The sequence below is a fragment of the Corapipo altera genome, unplaced genomic scaffold (assembly GCF_003945725.1).
Source record: "Corapipo altera isolate COAL_440 unplaced genomic scaffold, ASM394572v1 171, whole genome shotgun sequence".
In the NCBI taxonomy this organism is placed as follows: Eukaryota; Metazoa; Chordata; class Aves; order Passeriformes; family Pipridae; genus Corapipo; species Corapipo altera.
Window position 1 is genome coordinate 749,822 of NW_020884972.1, and position 11,463 is coordinate 761,284.

General features: G+C 50.7%; 1 long non-coding RNA gene across 1 annotated transcript in view; it reads left to right on the plus strand.

Annotated features, from left to right (window-relative positions):
- LOC113957596 overlaps window positions 1–10,793 on the plus strand; it is an 18,151-nt gene extending 7,358 nt beyond the window's left edge. The window contains exons 2-3 of the long non-coding RNA XR_003531228.1: window positions 1,745–1,753; window positions 10,782–10,793. This is a non-coding gene — a long non-coding RNA (uncharacterized LOC113957596). The remainder of the gene's footprint in view (window positions 1–1,744; window positions 1,754–10,781) is intronic.
- Window positions 10,794–11,463: the final 670 nt, after the last annotated feature.

Sequence of the window (11,463 nt, forward strand, 5' to 3'; positions counted from 1 at the left end):
GGGGCTGGGCAGGTTGTTGTGCCCGGGCTGTGCTGGGTGTGTGTGTGGACGGTGGGAAGGGGGACGGAGGAGGAGTGGCAAGACAAGCAGCGACAAAAGAGGGGGTCCTTTCCCATCTGGAGCATTTTCCTATAGGCTTCCCTGCTCTGGGGGAGCGTCAGAGCCCTCCCCAATTGGCTGCAGCTGCGGTGGTACCATGTGTGATGTCACCCTGGCAGCTCCACACGAGGCTGTGGTGGGAGCCTTTTATTTCCCGGCACAAACGTGTTTGAGGGAGAGAGAAAAAGAGATGCTGAAGGTGCTGTTCCACTTCCTCCCATAAATCCCCAGTGTCCTCTCAGCGCTGCAGTGGGAGCCAAGTTAATGGGAAATCAGTGGGGGGAGGATTAGATTTCAGTGCTTCAGGGTTTCTAAGGAGCTGCTGGAAATCCTTCTGCTGGTGGAGACACGAGGAAGGCAAATGCACTGAAATTACCTGGAGCATTTAGGAATAAATAACGGGATAAGTGTAAAAAAAAGGAGGAAAAAAGGCACAATGAAGAGATTTTGTTCCCAGGCCGTGTCTTTGGAACCCTCTGACTGGGGTTTGGTGACACTGGATGCTACAAACATCTTTTTAGCCCCAGAGCACTTGTATGTTGTTCTTGCTGTGCACACCTAGTTGAGCATCTAATTTGCATATATAATTGACATTCCCACTGCAAGCCAAGCCACACAGGCTGGACAACTTCACCCTTTGCACCCTTTTCTTACCAGTTCATTTTACTGTCTAACCCCTTCTGCTGGATTTGACCTTTTTGTTTGTTTGTTTGTTTGTTTTTTAAATATATGTGGTTTACTTGGAATTTGTTCTCCAAGTGTTTAAGGATTTTATTTTTAAATTGGGCTAGAAATAGGAATTGTGGGTTTGTTTTCCAGGATGAGCACTTAAAGCAGCAGCTGCCTTTGTGCCACTGAGTTAATAGTTGCTGTAGGAAAGTCTTTGTGACTCAGGGCTCATCTGTAAAATGGAAATATTAACCAGGCACAGAAGGTGTTAAGATGTCAGTTCAAAGCAAAGGGTTTCTATGATACTTTTGCTTGATGATCTCAACTGCCAAAGGTATTTTTTCCAGCTTCTCAGCCAGTGGAGATAATTTGAGTGTCAGCTGATGGTGCTCTCTGACCTGTGCTGCTTTGATTAGGTTTGGATTAAATGCTGTGTCTGTCGTAGTTTATAAGAGCCATTTAATGACCCAGGAAGCAATTACTGAATTGATATTCCTAGGGAAGGATATTCTTCTGAGATTCAAATTTGTGTGGAGCTCCAGGATTTGGGATGGGCTGGTTTTGGGGGCCAAATCTCGGGGAAATAACGAGCTGATGGTCTTTAATCTTAAATTACTGAGCTGGATGTGTCAGCATGCTGAGTCAGTGGCAGTACTTTTAATCTCTTGTTTTTGATACACTAAATGTCATTTGAATAATTCATATGCAGCACAACCCTGTGTTTGTCCAGTGGGATCAGGCAGTGGAAATCCTGTGTGAACTGGATAAACCAGGAGGGTCAGGATCTGAAAATCTGTGAATTGATAACGTGGGGCCTCACTGGAGAGCAGTGGGTCTGTGGTCAGGTCTGGGGGGATTGTTATTAGTGTCTGTTAGATATTATTTATTAGTGTGAACCACACTGGGACTGTGTCAGATTCTGCTGGGTAGAATTCTGGAATTCTGGAGCCTGTGGACACCCTGTGGGTGATTCCAGGTGAGATGAGTGATGCTGATGTTGGGACACACAGAGCCTGTTACACAACCTGTTCCCCCCTGGTTTTATCAGCAAGGAAATGGGAAAGGCACAATCCAGTGTCTTCTCAGCCCTCCCCAGGCACAACCCAGTGTCTTCCCAGCCCTCCCCAGGAACAATCCAGTGCCTTCCCAGCCCTCCCCAGGCACAATCCAGTGCCTTCCCAGGCACAATCCAGTGCCTTCCCAGCCCTCCCAGCCTTCCCTGATGAAAACCTCACTGGTGAGCCTGGAAAGCTTTCATCCCCTGCAGTGGGGCAGTGAGCCAGAAACCTGATGGTGATCTCCAGGGGTTGGGCAGAGCCATTAAAATATTGGTTGGACAGAATAATCCAAACCTCCTGAAGGCTTTTCTCCAAGGCACCACTTGAATATCTCTGTGTTTTGACTCCAGGAGAATATCTCCTTGATTAATGTTCCTGTGCCCTGTGCTGGCACCTCTGGCTTCTCCCTCAGAACTTCCATGATGTTCAACCTGCAGCTGCTTTTTCCTTCTCCTGAAGTGATTTTCTGTGGGGTTTTTGGCCAAGCTGCCACAAGCTGCATGTGTTTGATTTTATCCTCTCTGCCTGGATTTGCCAGCCTGGATGAGCTGTCCATGCAGGGAAGCTGAACTTTGCTGTGTGTTGGCTGCAGGACCTGCTCTCTGGAGGCTGTGGCATCGTTGTGCTGGCAGAGGTGACCCTGTGACAGTGTCCTAGAGCTGGGTCACACCCCAGGTTCCTTCAGGGGCCCTGGAGGAGCAGTGGATGCTTCCCAGTGTCCTTCCATCTGTGGGAAGAGGTGTGAAGGATGAGGAGGAGATGCTGAAGGTGCTGCTCTGTGAGTCACCTATAAATCCCCAGTGTCCTCTCAGCACTGCAGTGGGAGCCAAGTTAATGGGAAATTAGTGGGGGGAAGATTAGATTTCTGTGCTTTAGGGTTTCTGAGGAGCTGCTGGAAATCCTTCTGCTGGTGGAGACACGAGGAAGGCAAATGAACTGAAGTTACCCAGAGCATTTAGGAACAAATAATGGGATAAGTGTAAAAAAAAAAGAAGGAAAAAGGCACAATGAAGAGATTTTGTTCCCAGGCCATGTCTTTGGAACCCCCTGGCTCGTTGGTGGGCCCTCCCTGGTGATCCCATTCCCAGCCCAGAGCAGGATTTGGCTCCCAGGAGCTCTGAGGCTGCGCCAGCTCTGCCTCCAGATGCTCTGGCTGGGGCTGCAGTTAAGACTGGCAGGTGCCCTGCACTGCAGTTTATTCCAAGCCAGGCCTAAAGCTGAGCTGTGGCTGCAGGAGATGCTCTGGGAAGAGAGGGATGAGGATTCCTTGCCCCAAGCTCCCGTTTGCCTTCTGTTCCTGAAGCCTCCACTCCCTGGCAGCTGCTCACAGGGATTTCTCCCCACCCCACGTGGATCCTGACAGATAATTAACCTTTCAGCAGCTTGATTAAGCAGGAGCTGCTGCAGCCCTTCCTGATAAAGCAGCAGCTTCCCTGGAAAACCACACTTTTCTCTCCTCCCAGCTTGATTTTTAAAAAGAATTTAAATCAGTGGGCACTGATTTTTTGTCATATGACCTTTGCCTGTGCTGGTCCTGTGTAACACCAGAAGGAAACCCGACATCTGGCTCGTGGCCAGAGCACATTGTCATTTTAAAAAATTGGTTTTTTAAAAAGAAATCACCTACAACTTGGGTAAAATTGACTCTCTTTTCTCACAGCTGTAAAGATATTTTACTGTTCCTATTTGAAATGTTTAAAAGGAAGTCTGCAGTTCTGGTGAGGTTTGGTTTTTTTTATTCCTGGAGGAGGGGAGGGGATACTTTGAAATAAAAGAAAATTTCCCTCAATGCACAAATTACTTTGTGTTTCACTTCGAGGGTAAGTCCAAGGAGATTTGGCTCAGGATGAAGGGGGATAAAATGAGTAAAATCTGTCTCTCTTTGAAGGGCCATAAGAGCAAAGAGGAAGGTGTGCTGCACATTGGTAGCATCAGGCTCAGGCAGGGAAACAAGGACCAGGGTTTAGCCTAAAGATGCTTCTGTCAAACATTTCCAGGCAGCAGCCTGCACAGCCTGATGTTTTCCTCATTAGTCCTGTTTATTCTGTCTGTGTGTGTTTTTTCCTCTCTGCACACAGCAGGGTGGGATAGCACAGAGTTTTATAAGGCAGTTTAGACAGAAGTTGAATATGAAGCTTCCAACAGCTGTCTCTGTGCTGAGCTGGGGTTTCTTGCAGAGTGCTGGTAGATGGATAATTTTGGGTTAATCTGAGGAGAAAGCTGGGCCAGCTGGGCTGGAGGTGGGAGGGAGGGGGGGATTCAGGATTCCCTGGATTGGCAGCTGGAGCAGATCCCAGCAGGTTCCCAGGGCTGGGTGCAGGTAACCACTGTAAAACCCCAGGACAAACCCAGCTGAGTTTGTCCTGCCTTTGTTTTGTCCCCTCCAGCCCCTTTCCTGGTGACCATTAAACTCTGGGAGCTGTGGTGCCTCTGCCTCCCGTGGCTTTTCCTTGGCCAGGCAGCAATCCCTCCATGTGTTTGTCTTACCAAAGGAATCACTCTTGTCTTCCCTGGATTTATCCTCCCACCTCCATCACTCCAAGCACCTGCATTGTTCCAAGAGGGACGTGCAGTTCCCTGGATTTAAATGAGCAGCTTTTCCTCTGTGTGCTTTCTCAGGTTCCTTCAGGCAGCATCTCTTGTGTGTCAATTCATGCCCTGAGCTTGCTGTGGGCTGTTCTTTCACTACCTGACTACAAAATCCCTCGAGATCAGAAAGGCAGTTTTCCAAGAATTTATAGGAAAAAATATAGATATATTCCTACAGATTGGAAGCTGTTATATCCTAGGTGGAAATCTGCAGGTGGCTTCTTCCAACCTGTTTTAGGGTCTCTGTCTGGCAAATTGTAGGATCATGGAGTGGTTTGGGTTGGAAGGGACCTTTAAAGATCATCCAGTCCCACCCCCTTCCACTATCCCTGGTTGCTCCAACCTGGCCTTGGACACTTCCAGGGATCCAGGGGCAGCCACAGCTTCTCTGGGAATTCCATCCCAGCCCCTCATCACCCTCACAGGGAGGAATTTCTTCCCAATATTCAATCTAAATCTGCTCTCTGTCAGTGGGAAGCCATTCCCCCCTTTTCTGTCACTCCAGACCCTTCTAAATAGTCCCTCTCCATCCTTCTTTCAGCTCCTTCAGGTCTTGGAAGGCCACAATTAGGTCACCCTGAAGCCTCCCTTCTCCAGGCTGAGCAATCCCAATTCCCTCAGCCTTCCCTCCCAGCAGAGCTGCTCCATCCTTCTAATGAGAGGGTGAGTAAATAAACAAAGATAAAAAAGCAATACCTGCTTCCTTCCCTGCTCACATCCGTGTTCCCTCGCCAGGGAACATCTCCCTGTTCCCAGGTGCCAGGAAATGGGATGCAATGGGATGCAGTGGGATGCAATGGGATGCACACCTGGCTGGGGGTGCACACTGATAGTCCAGGCCCCTGGGAGACAGCTTAAATTGGGAATCTTAATTGCTGAGCCCTTTTGACATCCTGGCTGTAAACACTGAAGAGTTTTTCCCGGTGGGATGGGCACCAGTGGGTTTTTATTCCCCCCCCCCCCCCCCCCTTTCCCATCGGGATCCTCCCAGGAGCTGCTCGTGGCAGTGCTGGGGAGCTCTGGGCTGCTCCCAGCTGTTAGTTCTGGGATCAGCTACCCGAGTTTGCTGGTTCAGAAATCACAAGCAGCCTGGTAGGAGCCTCTGTCTGCCCTGCAGGGCTGTCAGACCCGGTATTTCCAAAGTGTCACCGGGATCCACCCAGCCTGGAATGCGGGGCTCTTTGCACCAGCCTGCTCTGCTCCTCTCTCCTTGACCAGACTTGTGGCTGGGGTTGGGCTCCTCCCGGGTTTATCCGTGCTCATGTGTTAATTCAGGGGTGAAGGGTGGTTTTCTTCAGCTCTGAATCCGGTGGAATTCCCAGGTTTCAGCTCCCATCTCCTGACAGGGACTCCCCCAGCTGAGAGCCTGCCCTGCCCACGGCAGAGCACAATGACTCACAGTCTGCATGAATTGTTCTGGCAGGGCCTGACCCTGATGTATTCAGATGTATCCAGGCATAGCTGAGTGAAATGGAATGCTCTGGAGTTCTGGGATCATCTTGGCCTAAGTCAGGGTGAGGGTTTTTTTAAGTAGAACTCTAATATTTAAGTCCCTTCTATTCCTTTACTCTCTCCCAGGCTCACTCCCTTCCTGCCTTCCAGCTTTTAAGGTTGTGCAGGGGTTGTTTTAGCAAATTTTAAGGTCAGGTGGCCACGCAGGGGCTGTTTTATCTTCTCATAAAAGAAAGAAACCTCCGTATTTTCTGCACCCAGAAAAATCCCGGGCAAATAAATGCACCCAGAGTTGTTCCCTGTGGAGCTCAGGAGAGCTTTGGAAGCACCTTACAAGGAGTGTAGAGGCCTTGGGTGTTTTCAGAGGGCTGCTCAGGATTTCTCCTTTTTTTTTTTTCTCCACTAGGATGAAACAACATTTTTCACTAAAGTGGAAGAAATCCTTTTTTTCCTGCCAGGTGGACTCCTGCTGGAGCACCAGTTCTTTTTGTCAGTTCTGAGATAAAGGAAGACACTTTTTTCCTCAGTTCTGGGGCGTAAATTGCAAAGTGCTGCCATTTACAGCAGTTCCTCTTTCAGGATGACTTCCAAATGTTTCACTGCTGTGATGCCATGAGAGAGGGGCAGCTGGAGTTAAAGAGGGAATGTGTGAGAAAGTTGGAAGCTTCAGTGGGCTAAAGGAGGAGGAGAGACTTGGCATCTGTCAAGGTCAGCAGAGCAGCAGGAGAGTCTGGAGAAAGAGCCAAGTGGAAGCAGCAGAACCCCTGGAGCTCTGGCAGCAATGGCAATTTTAGGGCTTGAGGGAAGTGACAGATTTAGGGGGTGGGTTTGGAGCGTGGGGACTGTCACCCCCCGGGCAGTGGCTTTGCACTTCACCTCTGGAATGCAAACAACTGCAGTGACAGTGTGGATATCCAACTGGTAGCACAGGCAGCTCAGCAGAGTCGGGTGAAGAAGATCTGACCTCGGTGGAGATGTGGGATGGTGGGGAGACACCAGTACAGGCTGTGGCTGCCCCATCCTGGCAGTGTCCAAGGCAAAGTTGGAGCAACCTGGTCCAGTGGAAGGTGTCCCTGCCCATGGCAGGGGGTGGAATGAAATGATTGAAGGTCCCTCCCAACCCACACCATCCATGGTAACTGCCCTGTCCAGCACAGTCCATCCCAAACAGGGGTGTCTGTGGTCCCCACTTGGGAGCAGCTGGGCAAGGGACGACTGGCACGAGGTCAAGTGTTTGTCCCCCCAGCAGAACAAAGCATGGCCAGCAGCCACGTTATCCCAGCAGGCCTGCAGCTCTCCTGGAGAAGAGATGTCCCTCTTTGTGTCTGGAACAGCATCAGAAAGGGGTGATCTGTGGTGCTGAGGGGGGCAGGGGCAGGACTGTGCCCGGTGTGATAAGTGCGTAAGAACGATCATCAGCTGGGCCCTCTTGGCTAATTGATTAATTACTCTCATTTTATTAAGCAATGTATTAAGTAGGGTTCAGTGCACTAAAAACTCATTAGCTGGGGCAATCAGGGACAAGCACAAGGAGCACATGCAATTTGATTTTCACCAGGGCTGCAAAACGCCCTCACGTAGACACAGAAGCCCTTTGAAGTCCCGGGTCAGCCCCATCCTGGAAGGGCAGCACAGCTAAACTGCTCCACCTAGGCCTGGGTGCCCTGCAGAAGGGCTGCCAGGACCCTGCCTGGGCAGCAACTGGGACTTCTGCTGGGACAGCTCTACGGGCAAAACTGGGAGAGGTTTGTAAACTTTGCTGTGGGAAGAGTTTGGAGGTCTCTCCACGGCTGGTTTGGGAAGGAGCAGGTGTTGGGGAGAGTCCAGAGGAGGCACCAGGGTGATCAGAGGGATGGAGCAGCTCTGCTGGGAGGAAAGGCTGGGAGAGTTGGGATTGTTCAGCCTGGAGAAGAGAAGCTTCAGGGTGACCTAATTGTGGCCTTCCAGGACCTGAAGGAGCTGAAAGAAGGATGGAGAGGGACTGTTTGGAAGAGCCTGGAGTGACAGGGCAAGGGGGAATGGCTTCACACTGAAGAGAATTTAGATGGGATACTGGGAAGAAATTGTTCCCTGTGAGGGTGGTGAGGGGCTGGGATGGAATTCCCAGAGAAGCTGTGGCTGCCACAGCCCTGGAAGTGTCCGAGGTCAGGGTGGAGCAACCTGGGCTAGTGGAAGGTGTCCCTGCCCATGGCAGGGGGTGGCTCTGGATGATCTTTAAAGGTCCCTTCCAAGCCAAACCATTCCAGGGTGCAGCAAAAGGGCACGAGTCCTCCACAGTCCAGGCCTGGAAGGAGGTGCTGCCAAACTGAATTGGGGTTGGAGGTCCTGGCAGGGTCTGGGCAATGGGTGACACCAGAGGGAAATAACTCCCCAAGAGATCCACCCCATCCCACATCCTGCCAACCCTTTCTGGGGCACAGCAGAGCCCTACCTGGTGCACCACGGACCAGAATGGGAGCTGTGGAGCTCAGGTCCTCCTGGGCGGCCTTTGGCTGTGTTACCAGCAGTTGGGTTGGCAGTCTGTTGTCAACCTGGAATATTTTGGGGAGATTGGGACCACTCCTGTCACGTGCTGGAGCTCCTGAGGACAGTGCAGAGTGTTTCAGAGTGCAGGGGGGCTCAGGGGGCTCTGCACTGGAGAACCCTTGACTTGATGCAGTGCTGAAAGGTGATTGTGCTGGGAGGGTGATGGATACAGCACAGGGACAAGGGGGAGGAAATGGAGTCTATTTATAGGCCTCTCATCAAGATATATGAACTGGAGAGTGGAGCATTGCCTTAGCCACAGATCTGTGTGAGAGCTGCTGGCAGCCTGCACCAGGGGTAAGGGGGGGTGAGGAGGGGCAGGAAAGATGGACACAGCAATTATGATGAAGGCAAAACCCACTGACAAATCAGCCCTTTTCCCCCTTTCAGCCAGGTCTGACAAATGGTTTAATTTACATTATTTCCCCACATTAAACCCCAGCCTGGCCAAGTGCCTGGAGATCCATCTCTGGATCCTGCAGGTCACGTTTGTCTGAGTGTGTTTTCTTTGAGAGGTTCCTGGTGGATTTTGGTTCTAGTCTGTTGGGTGCCTGCAATGTGGTGCTTGCAAGAAACCTCCCTGGAAGGATTACAGTGCAATTAAAATTCCTTGTCCTTTTGCTTTCTCCTTCCTGGCACTCCCATGTGAGGAGGGGATTGTTTCTGTCTGGAAGATCCAATTAAGCTCCAACACTGAAAAGAGTCAGAGGTGGCCTTTGCAATTCAATATAGGTGGAGCAGGAGAGCTGCCTGATATCTTGTTTAGTTCACATTCTTCAGTAATTTTCACTTGATGTGACAATTGGAAATACCATAAACATAGATGGGAATGATTTTTCTAAGAGTCACATTGGTTTGCAGGGCTGAGAATGTTGCGTGTTCTCTCCAAAAATGGGATTAACCAAATCTAACTTGCTCTCTCCACAGAAGAATGCTGAGACCTTTCTGAGTATGTGTTAACATTTTAGTGGGCTCTGGTTCAATTCTCCCAGACAGTGCTGAAAAATTAAATCAGATGTTATTTTTAAGTGTGTAACAGTGGATAGAGAAAATAGCTAATTTTTAGGAACTGGAGGACAGTTAAACAGTAAGTACTGTTTTCATTAGATTTGGCTTCCTTTTCTTCTTTAGGTTGATCCAGTGGCACATCAAAGATTTTTTTGTTTATCAGAAGCAGCCCCTGGTGAATGTCTGGGTGTAAATGTTGGTCTGTGCTGTGGGGGTGGGTGTTCAGCCCCCTTTTTTCTGTGAGCACATGTGCCAAACACCCCCCAGCCCTTGCCTGGCACCTGTGCAGGCTCCAGATCTGCCAATCCTCTTGGAAAATCCCGCTGTTCCTCCTCTGTAAAACGACTCCAGCAGGATTTCCTTCCTCCCCTGCCCCCTTTGGGCTGAGGGGCAGGGACAGCCCAGGGCACACACAGCCCCAGTTGTGTCCCACTGCCATCGACTGACAGCAGAGTTGGTGCCAGCTCCAGCTCCTCAGGACTTAGGCTGAGCTTAGCTGGCTCTGAAACCTGCTTTGTGGCTAAACTGACACAGCCCTGTGTCCTCTGCTGCTGGTTTTGTTCTTTCTCACTGGGATTTGTACAAGAATTCATGACCGATGCACATCCGAGGGCATTCCCCTCATGGTTTTTATTTCTTTATTTAATTTATTTAATGTACTTCACGCATTTAACTGATTAATTTTTAGATCTAATTTATTCTTCTGAGTCCAGCTGTCTGAGAGCAAAAAAAAAATCTGAGTTTTTAGTAGGAAAAACAGGACAAATGCAAGGAAAAGGCAGGTTTGGGCAGAGCTCGCAGAGGCCCAGGCTTGGTGATGGGTAACCAAGGCAACGAGGCCTCTCCTGAGATGAGAGTTTGCTGCAGCCCCCCCCAGTTTGTGCAGGGAACTGGGCAGCACTGGAAATTCGGGAAGACAGGGTGAGGTGGGGGAGGCAAACAAAGGCATCCCAGTGGGAAGGCAGGTCCCCGTGGGGATGGGTGGGCAACTGAGTGATGAAAACAGGGTAATTTTTGGGTATAAGTAGCCCCAGTGGGCTCTGCTTTCACACAGTGGCAGAACTCATCCTGCAATGCTGCAATGAGAGGGGCCAAACGTAGCTCAAAGCCTTCCCTGAATGGGGAAATTCCTCTGGGTCTGGTTTTAACGGCTCGATTTGACGCGGGGATAAACGGGAGGGAGACACGGGGAGTGTCTTAAACTGCTTTTGTGCTCCCATCATCTGTGAAACGAGCCGGGGTTAACAGGTATTAGGGCTGCCTTCATTTGCATTCCCACCGGGGTGTCCTTTGCCTGGTGGCCTCTTTCTCTTCACTCAATATCCCTTCAGCATCTCTCCTGGTCAATCCCGGGGCTGTGATTTCAGGCTTTTAGGAAAGGATCTGTGGTGTAGGGAGGGGATCTTGCTGGGATGCATCTGAACCACACCTCGTCTGGGGGCTTTCTTACAGCTGCAGGGGGCTGTTCTCTGTCCCAGCCAGTCCTTCTGGTCCAGGATTCCCGGGGCTTTTCCGTGTTTGTGCCTGGACAATCGGATCTGCCGAGGGACGAGCTCAGTTTTGCCTCAGCAAGGGTGGGAGCTGTGATCCCCAGAGCTGAACCAACAACCCTGCACTGATTTCAGAGCATCCAAGGCTCGTGAGCTGCTGAAGTTGTGTCAAATCCAGGCGTGGGGGCTGAGCCAGGGAGCGAGTCCAGCTCTGCAGGACCCTCCTGGCAAGGCCTGAGCCTGGTCCTGAGCTCCTGGGCTGCAGAATCTCCTGCCATGCCCTTGTCACACCCACCCACCAGCTCAGCTTTCACGGGTTGGGAGTGGGCAAATCCCTCCCAAAGCTGATAAACTGCCCGGATAAAGGCGTTAGGGGAGGGGTCTGCAGCCACAGGCCTTTTTACTGCCCAGTGTTTCTGCCTCGAGAAGCCTTTTGTTGTGCAGCTTTTTGGCTGCTTCAGCACCTGGAGAGTGGAGGGGGGGGCTGGTTGTGCTTTGTCTGCAGCTGGGCCTCCTCTCAGCGTGGTTTAAGCTAAAATTCAGCAATCTGCAGCGAGGATTCCTCGGAGGGG